Source organism: Monodelphis domestica, chromosome 4 (genome assembly GCF_027887165.1).
Source record: "Monodelphis domestica isolate mMonDom1 chromosome 4, mMonDom1.pri, whole genome shotgun sequence".
In the NCBI taxonomy this organism is placed as follows: Eukaryota; Metazoa; Chordata; class Mammalia; order Didelphimorphia; family Didelphidae; genus Monodelphis; species Monodelphis domestica.
In genome coordinates this window covers 370663399-370682471 of record NC_077230.1, presented here as the reverse complement: position 1 = coordinate 370682471, position 19073 = coordinate 370663399, and the positions used below count along the sequence as shown (strand labels likewise).

General features: G+C 43.1%; 1 long non-coding RNA gene across 1 annotated transcript; it reads right to left on the bottom strand.

Annotated features, from left to right (window-relative positions):
• Positions 1-904: 904 nt before the first annotated feature.
• Positions 905-16013, bottom strand: LOC107649117 (uncharacterized). Its single transcript, XR_001622550.2, has 4 exons — positions 15408-16013; positions 14703-14877; positions 10404-10477; positions 905-4261 (listed from the first exon to the last, which is right to left on the bottom strand). It is a non-coding gene; the product is annotated as an uncharacterized LOC107649117 (long non-coding RNA).
• Positions 16014-19073: the final 3060 nt, after the last annotated feature.

Genomic DNA, 19073 nt, shown 5'->3' with positions numbered 1-19073 from the left:
TTGCAACTTGGAAGTAGGGGCAGAGAAGGTGATGATGGGGCCAATCCACATTTGGAGGTCAGCAAGGAAGAACTAGTGAAAGCTCAAGGGAGCCAGAGATTAAAGGGTAAAGATGGAGAACACTATTGAAATCATTGGCCAGGTCAAGACCTAGGAAGGGAGGGAAGCAAATGGTACTGTAGAAAGAGTGCTAGACTTAGAATCAGAAAACTGTGTTCAAAACCCAGCCCTAACTCCACGAGGTTGTTGTTTTTTGTTGTTCAGTCATGTCCAACCCTTTGTGACCCTATTTGGGGTTTTCTTGGCAAAGGAATTGGAGTGGTTTGGCATTTCCTTTTTCCAGCTCAGGGTCATACAGCTTGAAAGTGTCTGAGGCTGGATTTGAATTCATGAAGATAAGTCTTCCTGACTGCAAGGCCTGGCATTTTCCCTAGCTGCTTTAACCCTAAATGGACAAGAAGTTCCACTTTAGTGGAATGTGGTTTCCCATTAGCAAAACAGAATTGTGTGAGATTACTTCTAAGGCACCTTTCCACTCCAGGTCTACTTAAATTACTTAAATGAATCTTCTGAATACCTACTGTGCATAAGTTATCCTGAATTTGGCAGGAGGGGATCTGGATCTTGGAGTTTTTCAGTATAGGGAACTCTCAATGAGGAAACTCTCTTCCACAATGTAGACTGACAAGTCTTTTTTTTTTTTTAAACCCTTACCTTCTGTCTTGGAGTCAATACTGTGTATTGGCTCCAAGGCAGAAGAGTGGTAAGGGCTAGGCAATGGGGGTCAAGTGACTTGCCCAGGGTCACACAGCTAGGAAGTGGCTGAGGCCAGATTTGAACCTAGGACCTCCCGTCTCTAGGACTGGCTCTCAATCCACTGAGCTACCCAGCTGCCCCCTAGACTGACAAGTCTTAAGACAGTTGCCTGGAGCATTGAAACTTTGAGTTACTTGCCTAATGTCATATAAACAACAGTGAGTTCAGAGGCTAAAGATTCAAGTCCCAGTGTTACTCTCAAACCAAGGCTCAAGCAATCAAACATTTGTTAGCGCAAAGCACTATGCTAGGCACTGAGGATACAAAGACTTTAGGGGATTGTTACTGTTCAGTCATGACCCCATCTTGAGTTTTCTTGGCAAAGATACTGGAGTGGCTTGCCATTCCCTTCTCCAGCTCATTTTTCACATGAGGAAACTTAAACTAATAGAGTCAAATGACTTGTCCAGGAGCACACAGCTACTAAGTATCTGAGGTCAAATTTGAACTCATGAAGGTGAGTCTTCCTGATTGCAAGCCCAGTGCTCTATCTACTATCCCACCTAGATATTCCTTGAGGCATACAGAAAAGAAATGAAACAGTCCCCATCCTTAAGGAGCTCACATTGTCTATACTACACAGTCCTGCTTCTCCCATGCTGGGGATACATAGGCATAGACCCAGCTTTGCTATTTTTTAGTGGTGCCATCTCAAGCAAACCATCTAATCTCTGTGGGTCTTGTCAGTAAAACAAAAGTGTTAGATTAATTAAACCCTAACTCCCTTCTAGCTCTAAAGCTGATGACCTCAAATATCAGAACAAAGCAACTCAACACATAGGTCACCCCCACAGTTCACAAAAGACGACTGTTCTCCGTGGAGGCTTGTCATATGGGAAAGCAATTAGGTAGTTGTTCTGCTTAGCCCCACAAGACACAACAAAAGCCAATGGGTGGAAGTCATAGAGGCATATTCGTGTTCTTTTCGAGGGAAAACTTGCCAGCCATCAGAGAAGTCACCCCAAAGTTATTGTTACAGCAGTAGGGAGTCACGTTTGGAAACAGATGCTATTACCAATCTCTTCCACTTCTGAGATTCTGTTATCCTCTGATCTCTGGCCCCAGATGTATCCTCTACCCTATTCCCTAGGCTTGAGGGAAGGAGGAAGAGGGTGATGCATGCCCCTGATAAGTTCGTAGCTGACTCCTCCCCACTGGAGCTGCAAAGCACCCCAGGGAGAGCAGCTGCTGAGATTGTGGGAGAATTCCTCCTGCTGCTGAATTTGTCAAACAATTGATTAGAGACAATGCAATTAATTATTCCTTGATGAAATGGTGGAAATTACCCTAGAAAATGAAGATTTCAGCAGCAGAATGTTGAATCCCCCTAATTATGCCATTTATGTGAAAGAGACCAAAAAATGGAGAAGGAAGGAAAGGAGGTTTATTTTTAGACAGGGTCACCCCCAGGGCTCCTGCCCATCTCTTCCTTCTGGGATGGGCTGGGGCAGAAGGGACTCTCAAAGAGCTGTGGTACCCATTTGGCCCACATACTGAGCTTGAGTCCGCTTGGCTAAGGTTCAAGGAGTTATGGCAGCCTGGAAAGAACCACTGACCTTGGTGCTGAAGCCTTGCCTGACACTTGCAAGGGAGTGACCCCAGGCATTTCTCAGAACTGTTCTTCATCTGTAACATTAAGATGATGATACTTGTCCTCACAGGCTTGTTATGAGGGTAAAAAGTGCTTTATCATCCTTAAAGAGCCACACAAATAGGAGCCATTATTATCATGTAACTGAGTTTACTAACTTCCTTCTACAAGCTAAATCCCTTGCTCAATGATGTGGCTCTAACGATGAAAAATGCCAGCCCCTGACCTCAAGAAGCTTATGGTCTAGTGGGGAATATAATAAGTCCACAAATAAATATGATATAAGGTGGATGGTGATGGATAAAAAGCGAGAGCTAGACAAAGCACCATGGGAAGATTAGAGGAAACACAGATGTCTTTTAGTGAGGGATCAGGGAAGATTTCCCTAAGAAGATGTCAGAGCTGGTCATTGAAGGAAAAGAATTTGAATAGCCAAAGGTGAAGAGGGAATGCCTTCCAGGTGAGGGAGTTATACCTCAAATGTGTAGAGTCAGGAGAAGACCATAATGAAAGATCCCAGAGTTATCTGTCTAGAACTTGCAGGGACCTTAGTGGCCATCTAGTCTAACACTCTCTCCTCCCATTTTATAGATGAGGAAATTGAGGTTCATGAAAGACTTACCCAAAATAAGTAGTAAATATCAAAGGTGGAATTTGAACCCAGATCCTATGACTCTAAAACCAGTGCTCTCTCCACTATACCCCATTTCTTCCTTCAATATTCCTAAAACATTAATCTGACCACATCAACCCTTCACTCTCTTTAATAGCTCTTATTGCTTTTAGGATAATCTGAGAGCTGGCTGGCTTCAACTATCTGAAGAGTTGGCATGTAGAAGAAGGATTCTCTTTGTTCTTCTTGGCCCCAGGGGCAAAACCAAATGAACTGGGTGGAAGTTACAAAGAGGAAAAGTTCAGAACCATGGAAGCAATACTTTCCCAGTCATTACAGCAATCCAGAAATTGAATGATTGCCTAGGGAGGTAGTGAACTCCCCTTCAATGGTGTCTTCAAGCCAAGGCTTAATAACCCCTTGGCTCTGTTATAAAGGATATTCTTTGGAGATTCTGGGTCAGACTAGATGGTGTCTGAGGTCCATTTCCCCCAGGCAAATTCTGTAATTCTGTGATAGCACAATGAGTTTGGAGAAATGTCTGTAAGTTCAGCTTGGTTGGCATGTAGGGAGCTTGAGTAGGAATGCACAAGATTGGAAAAACCAACTATATTCAAATTGGAAAGGACTTGAGCTCCAAAAGGACTTGAAGTTGATCTGATCCAATCCCCTCATTTTACAAATGAAAAAACTGAGTCCCAAAGAGTTTAAGTTATTGACTTGGGGTCCCACAGATAGTGTCAGATATGAGAAGAAGAGCTTATATTTCATTCCTGATGCATAGGAAGCACCAAAAAGTGTCCAACGTAGGCAGTAACATGGCCAGAACTTGTTTTGTTAGATGGTCTTCCCAGTTGAGCCCTGGTCTCTTGAAACAACTCTAAGATGCTACTTACAACTGCTGTTCCCACTACCCACTACCACTAATATACTCTCACCTGTGGCACCAAGAAGGTGTAGCATACTCAGCAGTTGCACCCCAGTAAAGCATCTCAGCAGATGGACTAAACCAGGGTTATTGATGAACCACAAACTCATCCATGAGTTAGTGGGGTTGTCTACCCTAAGTCTGTGAGGACTTGAAATAAATGGAGGAGAACAAAAGTCATGAAGGCAGCTGAAGCAGGAACTGTGGAGGGCTTAGAGCTTGGTGAGACATGGAAGATGCCACAGTCATCTACTGCATCACAGGCCATCACCAATCATTCTGTCTTCTGTCTTGTCACTGGACTTAGATGACTCTGGAAGGAAGAGTGAGGCTGAAGACTTTATGCAGCTCTGCCTCACATCCAATTCACACATGAGTCAACACATCACCTGTGATACCATTGATCTTCTTCAAAAACAAAGGACAAAGGACAACAATATACTCACTAGTGAACATTTTTCTATTAAAATTTTTTTTATCATGAACTTACCAGTCATCATTAAACAGATATTTCTGCAGGCAAGGAGAACGAAAAAAGATGATTGTATGTTAAACTATGACCATAGGTTATAAAAAGTTTGGATTTTTAAAAGTGCGATTTAACATAGTAGTAACAAGATACTATGGGGTATCTACTAACTATTCTTTTATCAAGAGAGGCAGAGGCCATGATGAAACTCCCCCAAGACTAATTCTCTTCCAGTAGAGCCCTTCAGGGATTGGCTGTCCAATTGCAGCTCTTGGACTCCTCCTCCTAACCATTGTCTCAGAGCAGAGCCTCCTCCTGGGCTTTTGTCTCCAGGCAGCCTGTCCTGAGGTCCTGCTGCCCCATCTCTCCTAGAGGGCCAGTCGAGCTTTCTTAGAGGAGCTCTCCTGGGCATGGTGGAAGCATTTTTGACTTCTTTTCCCTCAAACAGCTGGCTTAAGCACTAGTCTAGAAGCTTAGTATACTGACACTCCAAGCCTCAGGACTAATTAGTCTCTGTAACAAGTACCTCCACATTCTTTGGTGTCTGGCTTTTCCTAGCTCCTCTTGCTCCCATTGCCACTTCCAGACTCTCCCTTGCCACCTCCCTTAGCAATTTTTCCTCCCTTGATGTTCATTCTATTCAAATTTGAATAGCAGCTAGGATAGTCAGAAAGACTCATCTTCCTGAGTTCAAATGTAGCCTCAGATACCTCCTAGCTCTGTGACCCTGGGCAAGTCACTTAACCCTGTTTACCTCAGTTTGCTCATCTGTAAAATGAACTGGAGAAAGAAATGGCAAACTACTGCAGTATCTTTGCCAAGAAAACTCTAAATGATTGAACAACAATAATTATTCAAAGTTATCCCTCAATCCAGACCTTAGTGCACTTATTTATCAGGTCCCTCCTTTCTCAAGGAATTCAGCACCAATATTACTTTTTCCTCTGTACTCCAAACCCTCTCCCTATTATTAGGAGATTTTGGCATCCCTTCAAATATCCTAACCTCCCAGTTCTTCAAATTACTTAGTTCCCTTGGCCTAATTCCTTCCCTCCATCTCAGCTTTGTAGCTGTGACCAGGATGGTCACAGCCTCCAATCAATCAGTTAACATTTATTACTACCATGTACTAGGTGCCGGGGATACAAGTATAAAAAAGGAAATGATCCCTGCTTGTGATTAGATTACTTTCTACAATCTTAAATTGTACGGTGGGTCTTGCCATTACCCATAAGTATTCTGATGACTTGGTCAAAATCATTGGAATTCTTTTTGTTGTTCTTCAGTGTTTGAGGGCTTGAATGACTCTTTGTGACCCCATTTGGGGTTTTCTTAGCAAAAATCCTAGAGTAGTTTGTCACTTTTTTCTCCAGCTTATTTTACAGACGAGGAAACTGAGACAAAGAATGACTTTTCCAGGGTCATGCAGCTAGGAAGGGTCTAAGACTAGATTTAAACTGAGGGCTTCTGATTCTAGTCTCAGTGCTTTATACACTGTACCAGCTAGTTGATGAACCCTTCTACTCAATGCCAGCCTCCTAACATAATTTCTCCCTGTGTCTTCATCCTTCTAAAACTATTCTTCAACCTTACCTTAACTAATCTCCAATCCCTCTACCCTTAGTATTTTTCCTAGTCATTACTTTTCTTTCTTCTCTTCTCAATCTGAAATTCTGATTGTATTTACTTCCAAGGTACTCTCAAATCCTCTTATCTTTACTAATACAGCCACCTCTCTAGTTAACCTTTAGTTAACCAATTCAGGACTGAATTGCCCTGGATCCCTTGCCCTATCTATGGATGTGCACACTCTGCAGTACCCCAACTCTGTATTATTCCCGCCATCTACCTCCTTTGTTCCTCCTCATGTATTCCTGAACAGAGCCCAAGGAAGCCACTCGACCTTTCTGGCTGGGTCCACCTCAAATATATGTTATCTAAACTCAACTAGACCTTCAATGAATTCATTCAATGTTTCTACTCCTCTATAATTGATGACTTTCTGCCCCAATCCTTCCAGAGACTATTCCCAACCTCATCTCCCTTCAATTCTCCCATGACACCCTACTGCCCTACCCTCTCATTTGAAGACCTCTCCTTATACTTTACTGAAAAAATAGAGGCCCGTTAGCCACAAGTACACCCCTTTTTCCCCAACGATGCATTTCATAGTCCCTGAGCATTGTCCCCTATTCTTTCTTCTTTTATCCAATTTCTGATAGGTAGGTGGCCCTTCTCCTCTCTGGTGGGTAGGTGGCCCTTCTCTTCTACCCGGTCATCTGTTGTCCATGTGACCTTCATTGCACTCCATCCTAACTATCTTCTCCAGCAGATTACTCCTGTAATCAACCTCTCTAATATCATTAATATCCGTTAATAGTAACACCACTATATATCTAATATAAATTAATATTTACTTATAACATCTAAACACATTTAATATATAATACTAATATATAGATTAGTATTAATTATATCTAATATTCAATGTCTCTTTATATACTGTTTCTTTCCCTGCTGCCTAAAAACATGCCCAGTTTTTTTCTGATTCTTAAAAACAAACAAAAACTTCTTTGGACCAGATGATCCTCTCTAACTATCACACTAATTTCACCTCCCTTTCTCAGCCAGAAGCTTCTAGAAGAAGCTCTCCCAATCTTTGCTTCCAGTTCCTCTCTTCTCACTCATTTCTCATCCCTTTACAACCTGGCTCCCAGCTTCGACACTTAACTCAAATTGCTCGCTCCAAAGTTACTGGTAAACTAAGTGCCAAATAGTATAACTTTTTTTTCTCACTCCTCATCCTTCCTGACATCTCTGCAGCCTTCGATGCAGCTGTTGACTATCCTTTCCTCCTAGAGATTCTTTCCTCTCTGGGATTTGGTGGTACTATTCTCTCATTCCTCCTCCTGCCTCTCTGACCACTCCTTCTCAATCTACTTTGCTGGATATTCAGCCATTAAGTGCCCTAAGGCTCTATATTAGGGTCCTTCCCTTTTCTCTCTACCCTCTTTCATTTGGTGACTTCATCAGCTCCCACAGAACTAATTGTCATCTCTATAAAATGAATCTAGCCATTGCTGCCAACTAGCTTCACCCAAGAAAGCCCCCAGACTTGGTAGTGGGACCATCACAGGCTGGTATAACCCCTCAACCTAACTCATCTCCCAGGCTAAGGACTGCCATATCTATCTACCCAGCCTTACCCTTCCTCCTAAGCCCCAGTCTCACATCACCAACTGGCTATCGGCTATGTCAAACCAGATGTCCTAGAAATACTTCAAACTCAACATATCTGAAACAAAACTCATTATCCTTCTCCCACACCCACTCTTTTTCCTAACTTCCTTATTTCTGTAGAGACTACCACCATCTCCTAGTCGCCAAGATTCACAACCTCCGTGTTATAATTTATTTACCACTTTCTCTCACCCTTTACGTCTAATTAATTGCCAGATCTTCTTGTTCCTACTTCCACAACATCTCTTGGATATATCCCCTTATCTCTACTAAGACAGCCTCCCCTCTAGTTGCAGGCCCTCATAACTTCTCCCCCCAAACTATTGCAATAGTCTTTTTTTTTAAACCCTTACCTTCTGTCTTGGAGTCAATACTGTGTATTGGCTCCAAGGCAGAAGAGTGGTAAGGGCTAGGCAATGGGGGTCAAGTGACTTGCCCAGGGTCACATAGCTGGGAAGTGTCTGAGGTCAGATTTGAACCTAGGACCTCCCATCTCTAGGTCTGGCTCTCAATCCACTGAGCTACCCAGCTGCTCCCGCAATAGTCTTCTAATTAGCTTTCCTCCCTCAACTTTCTCCCTATTCCAATCTATCCTCCAAATAGCTACCAAAGCAATTTCCCTAAAGCACAAGTCCAACCATGTCACTCCCCTTCTCTTTAAACCCCAGTGGCTCCCTGTTGCTTCTAGAATAAAACCTTAACTCCTTGATTCTATCCTCAACATACCTTTCCAGTCTTCTTACACATTTCTCCCGTTCACATGCTGTATATATATAGTTCAATCAAACTAGCTTTGTTATTCTTCTCTGTATAGGTCTCCATGAGCAATTTCTGTGCTCTACTGTGGCTGTTCCTCATAGATGGAATGTACTCCCTCTTCCCTTCAGCCTCTTAGGATCCCAATCAGTCATCTTCAAACCTTGGTTCAAGTGCCATTTTCCATAAATTAGCCCTTCCTGATTCCTCCAGTGACTCATGCTCTCCTTCACCAAATCATCTTGTGTCTATTTGAATCTATACATGTATACATACATGCATGTATATATTATGTATGTATGTGTGCACACATATTTATATCTACACACACATATATAGTCTGCCATGACCATGTGTAATCTCCTTGAAAGTCAAGGACTGCCTTGTTTTTGTCTCTGAATCCTCAGAGCCTAGCATGTACGTGGCACATAGTAGGTGATTAATAAATGCTTGCTTATTGATCAAATTTTCTCCCATCTTTCCTGGCCTCAGTTTCCTCACCTGTAGCATGAGGGATTAGATCAACTATTTGGTATATGGCTACTCAGTATCATTGGGAGGTTGGATATGGGTACATAGTCTAGTTATTGAATCCAACCTTTTCCAGTGAACACAATGATTAGACACCAAGTCAACAAGTATTAAGTGCCTACTATATGCCATGCCCTGTGCTAAGTAAATTCTACAATTGACCTCTCTGCTTCATTCTACAAGCTGAGTAGCTTATATTGCATTCCCTAATCACAGGGTTGTTGTTAGTCAGCCATTTTCAATAGTATCTGACTCTTTGTGACACCAATTGGCGTTTTCTTGGCAAAGATACTAAACAAGTTTGTCATTTCCTTCTCCAACTCATTTTATAGATGAGGAAGCTGAGGCACCAGGGTTAAGTGACTTGCTCGGGGCCACACAACTGGTAAGTGTTTGAGGTCAGATTTGAATTCAGGAAGATGAATCTTTCTGACTCCCCATAGTGCACTCTATGCACTATGGCACCACCTAGATGCCCTCAGGGTATAGAGAACTTTGACTTTGCTTACTAAGTATCACCAATGAAATTCAGATTGATACCAGCTCCCAACAATCATCAGAGTCACCCTCACCCAAAAGTTCTGTTCTGCTCAGAACCTTTTTCTTTCTTATTTTTGTTATTATTTAAAAACACATTCATATTAGTTGTTTTTATATCCCCTTCCTCTCTGAATATATCTTTCCTCCAGTATCTTACCCAGAAATCCATCCCTTGTAAGCAAGAATAAAAAAGAAAAGGGTTGGGGAAAGCAGTTCAGCAAAACTAACCAATGCATCAACTGAGTCTGGTAGTATATACAGTGTTCTGAGTCCACAGTCCCCAACTTCTGCAAAGAAGGAAGGGAGATACATTTTCTTAAACCTTTTGGAGGGCCTCCTTAGTCATTATAATTGCATAGCATTGAGTTGCAATTTTTTCTTCACATTTATATTATTGTCACTGTGAATATTATTTGCCGATTTGTGCTTATTCTATTCAGCATCTGTTCATATAAGTTTTCTCATGCTTTTCTCAGTTCTTCATATCTAGATTATTTTATAGCACAATCGATTGAATTGAATGTAATTCCAATACATTCATGTACCATCATTTGTTTAACCATTCAGTGGACATCTACTTGGCTTCTAGCTCGTTGCTATTATAAAATTGCTACTATAGTTTAGTGTAAACAAGACCTTTCTATCCGCTTTTGACCTCATTGGGATATGTGCCAGCCACTGGGATTTCTGAGTCAAGCAGAACAAGGTCAGTAGTCCCTATTCCACCTGATAGCCCTTCATGGTCCTTTCACCATCACAAATTATATCCCCTTCATGCCGCAGTGGACCATTCCGAGAGTTGCTAGGGCCAAATGAAACTGACCTCTCTGGTGGTCAACCTTCTGATAAGCCTCCTAAATTTAGCCAGGCTAGTCCAAATAACCCATGCTCAATGCCTTTCCACCTTAGAAAGACTTACCTGAAATTACTCTCTGATGGCACAGCCTTCAAGAAGTATACCATCCCCCATGACACAATAAGGCATAGAAGGACCTGGAGAGAGGAAAAAATTCATCAAAACTTCTCATGTGATAAATAAAGAAGGCTTTTTCTACCCACCTTGGTGAAGTTTGTGAGACTGAGGAAGCAGAGTAGCAAGCCCATGGCCCAGAGGGTTGGCAGCAAAGCTAAAAAAGGCTCCCCTAGAGGAGAGGTAGGAGTGCAAGTTTAAGTGGGAATGAAGAGGATTCAAGGGTCCTTGTGAGAGCCCAACATGAAAGTCCTGGCAGGTCCACTACCAGCCAAATACCACAAATGACTCCAAGAAAGGAGGGGAGGCAAGGAGCTGAGAAATGACTTCTCCTTCTCTCTCTGACTCTTCTCTGTTTCTGTGTGTGTCTTTCTCTTTCTGAATCTAAATATCTGTTTCTGTCTCCTTCTCCCCACTCCTCCCTGTCTCTGTTTCCCTTTCTCTTTCTCTTCCTCTTTTATGAGAGAGAGAAAGAGAAAGCAGAGCCTGTACTCCTACAGATGCTTTAAAATACACACATTTATGGAGTTTTTCCACACATAGAATGCTAACAGGTACACATAAATCTTCAGACCCATACCACATGTTCACATATAAGGAGAATTCATATACTAGCTGTGTGACCTTGAACCAGCTGCTTTTCTTCTCTGGGCCTCAGTTTTCTCCTCTGCAAGAGAGAAAGCTATCCCAGATGACTCCAGAGATCCCTCCCAATTCTAAGATGATAGGACTAAGTCTTGCTCTACCCCCTTGATACATTATGCTAGCCTGCTTTTTTTCCTTAAGTGTCTTACCCTCCTAGGAAAAACCTTTTGCCTTCCTGGGCTTTAGTTTCCAAAACTGTAAAATGATAAAGGGGAGGGGGCAGTAGACAGGGCATGTTGGATCAAATGATCTCTAAGGTTCCTTCTAGCTTGAAATTCCAAAAACCTTCATACTAGCTTAACTCATGAGACTTAACTCACACTTACTAGTCAAATCCCTTCTCTTCTCTGATCTTTAGTTTCTCCATCCATCCAATATGGCAGCTAGACAATTTCTGAGGTCCCAACTATAGCTATTCTGCCCTTGACCATTCGTGCCCCTGAATCTTTATTGTCTTTACCTGATTCTTCTTCTTTTAATTTATTTTTTATTTAGAATATTTTCCATGGTTACATGATTCATAATTCCTCCCCTTTCAACCCCCCCCAAGGTGATGAGCAGTTCCATTGGATTATATATGTATCATTGTTTAAAATCTATTTCCATGTTATTCATATTTGCAGTAGAGTGGTCTTTTAACATAAAAACTCTAATCATATCCATATTGAACTATGTGATAGATCATATGTTTTTCTTCTGTGTTTCTGTTCCCACAGTTCTTTCTCTGGATGTGGATAGCATCTTTCTCATAAGTTCCTCTGGATTGTCCTGGGTCATTGCATTGCTGCTAGTAGAGAAGTCTATTACATTCAATTGTACTACGGTGTATCAGTCTCTGTGTACAATGTTCTCCTGGTTCTGCTCCTTTCACTCTGCATCAGTTCCTGGAGGTCATTCCAGTTCACATGGAATTCCTCCAGTTCATTATTCCTTTCAGCACAATAGTATTCCATCACCAACATATACCACAATTTGTTCAGCCATTCCCCAATCAAAGGGCATCCCCTCATTTTCCAAATTTTTGTGACCATAAAGAGCATAGCTATGAATATTTTTGTAGGAGTTTTTCCTTATTGTCTCTTTGTGGTACAAATCCAACAGTGATATGGCTGGGCCAAAGGGCCGGCAGTCTTTTAGCATCCTTTGGGCATAGTTCCAAATTGCCCTCCAGAATGGTTGGACCAATTCACAACTTCAACAGCAGTGTATTTGGGTCCCAATTTTGCCACATCCCCTCCAACATTTATCACTTTCCTTTGCTGCCATATTGGCCAGATAGGTGTGAGGTGGTACCTGTTGTAAGAATTAGCTTTTAGCAAAAGCAAGAAGCAAGAGATCCCACAGGGCAAAGACAGGGTCAAAATTCCAAGAACACTGAGGAGCAAAGAGGCAGTTGAGACTGACTGTTGGTTCTCTGGGAAGAAGACAGAGAGAGAGTGAAGCTGGCTCTCTCTCAAGGGAAAAGACTTTGAAGCTGCCAGGAAATTGGACGATCTTGAAGGAGTGGTTGAGTGAGTGATTACTTCACACTGGTGGACAGTGTGTGTGTTAATCATCATTCCCCTCTTGATCCTGTGTGGACCTGCAGAGCTACTCTTCTTACAGGGACTTCAGCTTGGCTCAAGAGGACTCCAGTTGTGTGAGATTCTTTGGCCCTTAGTTTCTTCTCCTACCAAACCCTCCCAAATCTTATTTAATAATTTAGGAGTTAGCTTAGAATAGTTATAGGAAGTTATAAGGGTTTTAATCTCTGTTTTGGGTTAGAAGTTAGTTATTCTTTGATCCCCTTTCCTTTCTCCCTTTAGCTAAATAAACCTGCTAATTATATATATATATATATATATATATTTAGTTTTGAACTCTTATAACTTCCTATAACTAACTATAAGTTGTTAATTATTTCCACTAGCCTTTTCGTTGTTTTTTCTGGGATTCTTTAAGTATACCCTCATATCATCTGCAAAGAGTGATAGTTTAGTTTCCTTGTTGCCTACTTTAATCCCTTCTATTTCTTTTTTTCTTCTCTAATTGCTATTGCTATCATTTCTAGAACAATATTAAACAATAAAGGTGATAATGGGCATCCCTGCTTCATTCCTGATCTTACTGGGAAGGCTTCTAACACATCCCCATTGCAGATGATACTTTCTGATGGTTTTAAACATACACTGTTAATTGTTTTGAGGACTGGCCCATCTATTCCTATACAGTGTTTTCAATAGGAATGATAACTGTATTTTTTTAAAGGCTTTTTCTGCATCTATCAAGATAATCATGTGATTTCTGTTGCTTTAGTTATTGATATGGTCAATTATATGGACGGTTTTCCTAATGTTAAACAATCCTTGCATTCCTGGCATAAATCCCACCTGATTAGAGTGAATAATCCCTGGTTTTTCTTTTGAAGTTCCTTCCTCTCCATAGGCCTGTTTTCCCTTCTAAAGGCCCTTCCATTCCTATCCACTGAGGAGTCATTTTCCCACATATTAAATTAATCTAGCCTGCTTTTTATATCTAAGCTTTATTCCTTCTTGAGAAAACCCTTTCTTTGGGCTTCAGTGTCCCTAGAAGGGGGGGATTTTGTTAAGGAATTCAGGCAGATCGGTCTTTGTTTCCCTCCCTCTTTCTAACTTCAATCACAGCTCCTTGTTGGGTACCTTTGTTCCACCTCCTCCCTAGTTCCCTGTGTATGTGGTTTCCTCATTAGGATATAAGCTTCTTGAGGGTAAGAACTGTCTTCCTTTTTCTTTGTGTTTATGTCCTGTGTTTAGCACAGTGCCCAGTACATAGTAAGGGCTTAATAAATGCATATTTCTGTCCTCCCTCCCTCCCTTCCTTCCTTCTTTCTTCCCTTCCTTCCTCCTTTTCTTCTTTCCTTCTTCCTTCCTTTCTTTTTTTCCTTCCTTCTTTCCTTCTGCCCCCTCTGTCCTTCCCTCCCTTTCTCCTTTCCTCCCTCTCTCCCTCCCTTCCTTCTTTCCTTCTTTTCTTCCTAGGTTTCTTCCAGCTCTGAAGTTCTATTTGGTTTAGCAGAGGTTTCTTTTGAGCATTACTAAAGGCCTTCCCTCTGAGGGTCATTGTCCCCAGAAATGCAGGTGGGGTTCCTGGGCCAGAGCCCTGACCCTTTACCTCACCCTACCTCACCCCACTCCTGCTGCCCCTCCTCCTCCTGGAGGCCTTCACCACTGCCTGTCCCAGTGGTATCATCTGGGCAGTCTCTACCCAAGGACAGGCAGGGCTTGTGCAGGGGGGTGGAGTGGGGTAGACTGTGGGCAGCTGCTCCATGCCTGGTGCCGGTAACTTGGAATTGTACCCCTCCCTTCCCTCCCTTTCCCGGAGCCTGCAACACCTGCCTACAGGCACCCCAGTCAAAAGCTCCAGCCTCCTGCCAGCCCATTAGGCACCAAGCCAGGGTTGGAACTGAGCCCGAGTCAGAGCTGGAGCCAGAAGTGGAGAAGGACCAGGAGCTGGGGACCTTGGCTGCCCACTCTGAGCCATAGGTTCAGGCCTCAGGAGGCACTGAGTCAGAGACAGTGTAGAATGGTAGAAAGATCACTGGACCCAGAGTCAGAAGACCAGGGTGCAAATTCGAGCCCTACCACTTACCGAGATGACCTTTAATTCTTTCCCTTCTCAGCCTCAATTTCCCCTTCTGTAAATTAAGGTAGGTTGTTCTAGAGATTGTTCCAGCTATGAGTCTGATTCACTCTGTACCCAGAAAGCCTTTCTTTGCTCTGCTCCAGATCTCTTCCTCTCTCTCTCTGGACCTCAGTTTCTCCTGCTGAGAAATAATAGATTTAGTATCAGTGAGGTATGAGGTCCCTTCCAGTTTGAAGTCCTGTGATTCATCATTCCATTACTCCCTGCCTCAAAAAGCTCTTCTTCTATCATTCACCTGGGTTCCTCTAGTCTGCTACTTGTCCTTCCCTGTCTGTCTGTCTGGTTGTCTCTCTGCCTGGGAGATATGATCCAGATTCCTCTGTATTCCCTGGGCTCAGGATAGGGGAATGTGGGCAAAGGAAGTGTCTGGCATTTAAGTGTTCCCTATGGGCTTCCCTGGCCCCATTCCAATCCCTCTGGCCAACAGGAGACAGGAAAGGCAGGGGCTAATGAAGGATGGGGACCACGTCACCGAAGGGATCAAAGAATCTGGGATTCAGAAGGGGCCCTAAGATCTTCTAGTCTACAGCCTTTATTTTCTAGATGAAGAAGCAGGCCCAGAGAGGCTAACTAGTTTGCCAATGGTCATCCAGGAGTCAGACCCAGATATTCAGGCAACCTCACCAGGATTTTGTTTCTTTTTCCTACTACCTGCAAGTTGAGTTGATGCTTGTTTCCTCAAGGGGAGGCATCTGTGGCAGGGGAGAAGAGAGGAATGAGAAGTGGGCAGCCTGAGGATCCTGGCCTGAACCTCTCCATCCCCAGAGACCTTCATTTCATCCTGAGCACCGGCCGCGGCAAGGGGCTGAAACATGAGGAAATAACCAGCATGTCCAAGAAGAAGGAGCTTTTGCCTGGGGGAGGAGGGGTTGGGGTGGCAGCCAAGAACTCAGAAGTCAAGAGCTACAGTCACTTCTCCTCGGGTCTCCTCTGGTCTTCTGTGATGGTTCCACTGTGGCACTCCAAGAGATCAGGCCTAGGCAAGGCTGAGGGTTGGGGGAGGCTCCCAGCCCAAGTTCCAGGAGCAGCTGTAGGGAGCAGCGCTGCTAGCCAGTCTCCCCCCAAAAGGCCCCATGGCTATCCCTGACTCCTCCACCCTGGCTGACTCATCTCCTGGGGCCGGGGCTGCCAGTGTATCATGCCAACACTGTCCCTCCCTTCTGATCCCTTTCAGGAGGGACCACTGAGCCTGGGTGCTTACTGCCCAGAGCTCCTGAGCTTGGGCCCTGCCGATGGGAATAAGGGGAGGAACAGCTGCTAGCAGCTGGCCTGGAGGACAGCTAGAAGGCTGGCTTGAGTCCACAGGAGCTGCAGTGCAGGAGTTTCAGACCAGGCACTCCTGCTATTGAGAAACAGTCCGGGGCCAGGAGGGGAAGAAGACAGGCTCTTAACCCCTTCTCACCCACAGGCTACCCAGAACCACAAGGATGGGCAAGGTTACATCTTCCTCTGTCTGCTGCCTGGGTAACCTTTGACAAGTTGCTTAACCTCTCTGAGTTTAAAAATGAGGAGGTTGCACTAGATGACCACATAATATGATAGAATAGACCCAGAGGACCTGGGTTCAAATCTCACTTCTCATGCTTAATACCTGTGTGACCCTGAGTAAGTCATTGAACTCTTCCTTCATCTATAAAACAAAGGATTGGACTAGATGACCTCCCAGCTCTACAGCTCTGATCCTTTGACTAGATGATGTCTAAGGTCCCTTTCCATCACAACTTACAACCCTGGGAGCTCTAAGCTTTCCTCCAGCTTTAATCTCATCCTTCTCTTCCTCCACAGCTCTTAACCTCTAGAATTTGTCCATGACTCTATCTTCTCCAGACCTAATGTCTGATGTTTCTGTCTATTATCAAACAACATTTATTACGTGCCTATTACTACAGTGATGAGTGCTGCAGATGCAAATACAAGAAATGGAACAATATCTCCTTGGAAGGAATTTAGGCTCAATCCTTACACAGCCTTATTAGACAGGTGCTATGGATATTATACTCCCCATTTCACAGATAACAAAACTGAGGCTAAGCTAAAGTGACTCACTCAAGGTCACACATCTAGGAAGCGATAATCAAAACCAGGAAGATAAATAGACAGGTGGACAGATAGATATAGGAGATACCAAGAGAAAATCTCCTACTCTCTGCTACCTTCCTCTTCCTCATATTTCTAGGCCCTGGTTATCCAGACTTGCACTAGCTGACCTTCCATCTATTCACACACACCCCTCATATTAAAACTGAAGAAACTGAGACCCAGTGAGACCATACAAGTGGTAAGGACTGGAGTCAGGAAGGACAGTGACAAGTTGGAGATTGACCGGAGAAGGGAAGCCAGGATGATGAAGGGCCTCAAGGTCATGCCATATAAGGATCCATTGAAGGTAATAGAGATATTTAGTCTAGAGAAGACTCTGTGAGGACAGAATGGCTCAATTCAATTATATGAAGGGCTATTGAACCCAGATCCTCTGACTATAGGGCACAGGCTCTTTCTATTATCTTATTCTAAGTACTCAGCCAAGAGTACTCCCCTAACTCTCTCTAACTCTCTCTAACTCTCTCTCCCTCTCTCTCTCTCTCTCTCTCTATCTCTCTCTCTCTCTCTCTCTCTCTCTCTCTCTCTCTCTCTCTCTCTCTCTCTCTGTTTTCTCTGTCTCTCTCTCCCTCTCCCCCTGCTCCCCTGCCTCTCTCTCTTTCTTTGTCTATCTGTCTTTCTCTCTCTCTCTCTCTCTCTCTCTCTCTCTCTCTCTCTCACATACACATACACACACACACACACACACACACACACACACACACACACACACACACACACCTCATCCTGGACTTAAAAACAGTTCTCTGAATCCATTGCCACCAATCTAGCTAAGTTACTGCTCAGGTCCCAGAGGACCAAGCACATTATAATCAGTGACCCTCGGAACCATCTTGCTCACTCCTTCCCAGGCATGTGGGACTTAGAATGATTATAACTTATGGTACAGTTAGTTATTTTTTAAAATACCCTTGTCTTCTGTCTTAGAATCAATACTAAGTTATCAGTTCCAAGGTAGAAGAGTGGTAAGAGCTGTCGAGGCCATTGGGATTAAGTGACTTGTCCAGGGTCACACAGCTAGGAAAATCTGAGGGCACATTTGAATTTAGAACCTCCCATCCCTAGGTCTTGCTCTCTATCCACTGAGACACTGAGCTGCCCCACACAGTCAGTTCTTAGGATATGGGGCTCTTCCAAGCTGAGTGAACCTTCTGTGAGTCTCAATCAACTTCAACCTGTCTAAGATGGGAATAATCATACTTGTGCTACCCACCTCATATGGCAGAGGTAGTCAAAGAGCTTTATGAACTTGGCTCCTTAAATAAATATGGAATCAATGTTTTAAACCATGTGGTTCCTAATCATAGGCTCTTAGAACTAGATGGGACCCCAAAGACCATCTAGTCCAATGATGGAGAAATTTTTAGTGCCCTACCCCACCTCCACCCCAGCTTGCCCCCTTACCCCAGACAAGGGAGGGGAAAAGGGACCGGAGTGGTCCAGGTGCTCTACTCAGGGAAAGGGAGCAGCTCCACAGAGTCCTTCTGCCTTTCTAGTGACTAACTCTGGTGAGTGGCAAGTGTCCACAGAGTAGTCTCTGCATGCCATCTTTGGCTTGTATACCATAGGTTCACCATTGCAGATCCAGTTCAATTGAACAAGAGCTATCTCAAAGTGGAGAACCATTAGGTATAGTATATAGGAAGAGGAAGAAGAATCATTTATTAAGCTTTTACTATGTGCCAAGTATCGTGCTTTCTAAATATAATCTCATTCAATAATGGATAGGACAGTTAGAAGAATCTCTGTATATTTTTGCTCATTTTTCTTTGTCAAGAGGGAGGGTTCATTTGCGAAGGAATGGTGGGAAATGATGAGTATTTAAAGGCATCAATAAAACATATTATATTTCTTTTTACAACATACCTTGACAAGCAGTCATACAACAGCCTTTGCTTGAAGGCTTTCATTGAAGGGAAACCCACTCTCTTGAGGCAGCCCATTCCCACTTTGGGACAGCTCTCATTATGAGGAATTTTTTTCTTGATATCAAATCAAAATTTGTCTCTCTGTAACTTTCAATCCTACAAGTAATTATTAAGCACCATCTATGTGTTAATTATTAAACACCATCACTGTTCCAAGGGCTGGAGATACAAAGAGAAAGCAATAAATAGTCCCTGCATTCTACTGCAGGGTACAACTTGTAAACAGAATATATACATAATTGTACAGAATAATACAAATCTGTTAACAGAATATATGAATAATTATTTG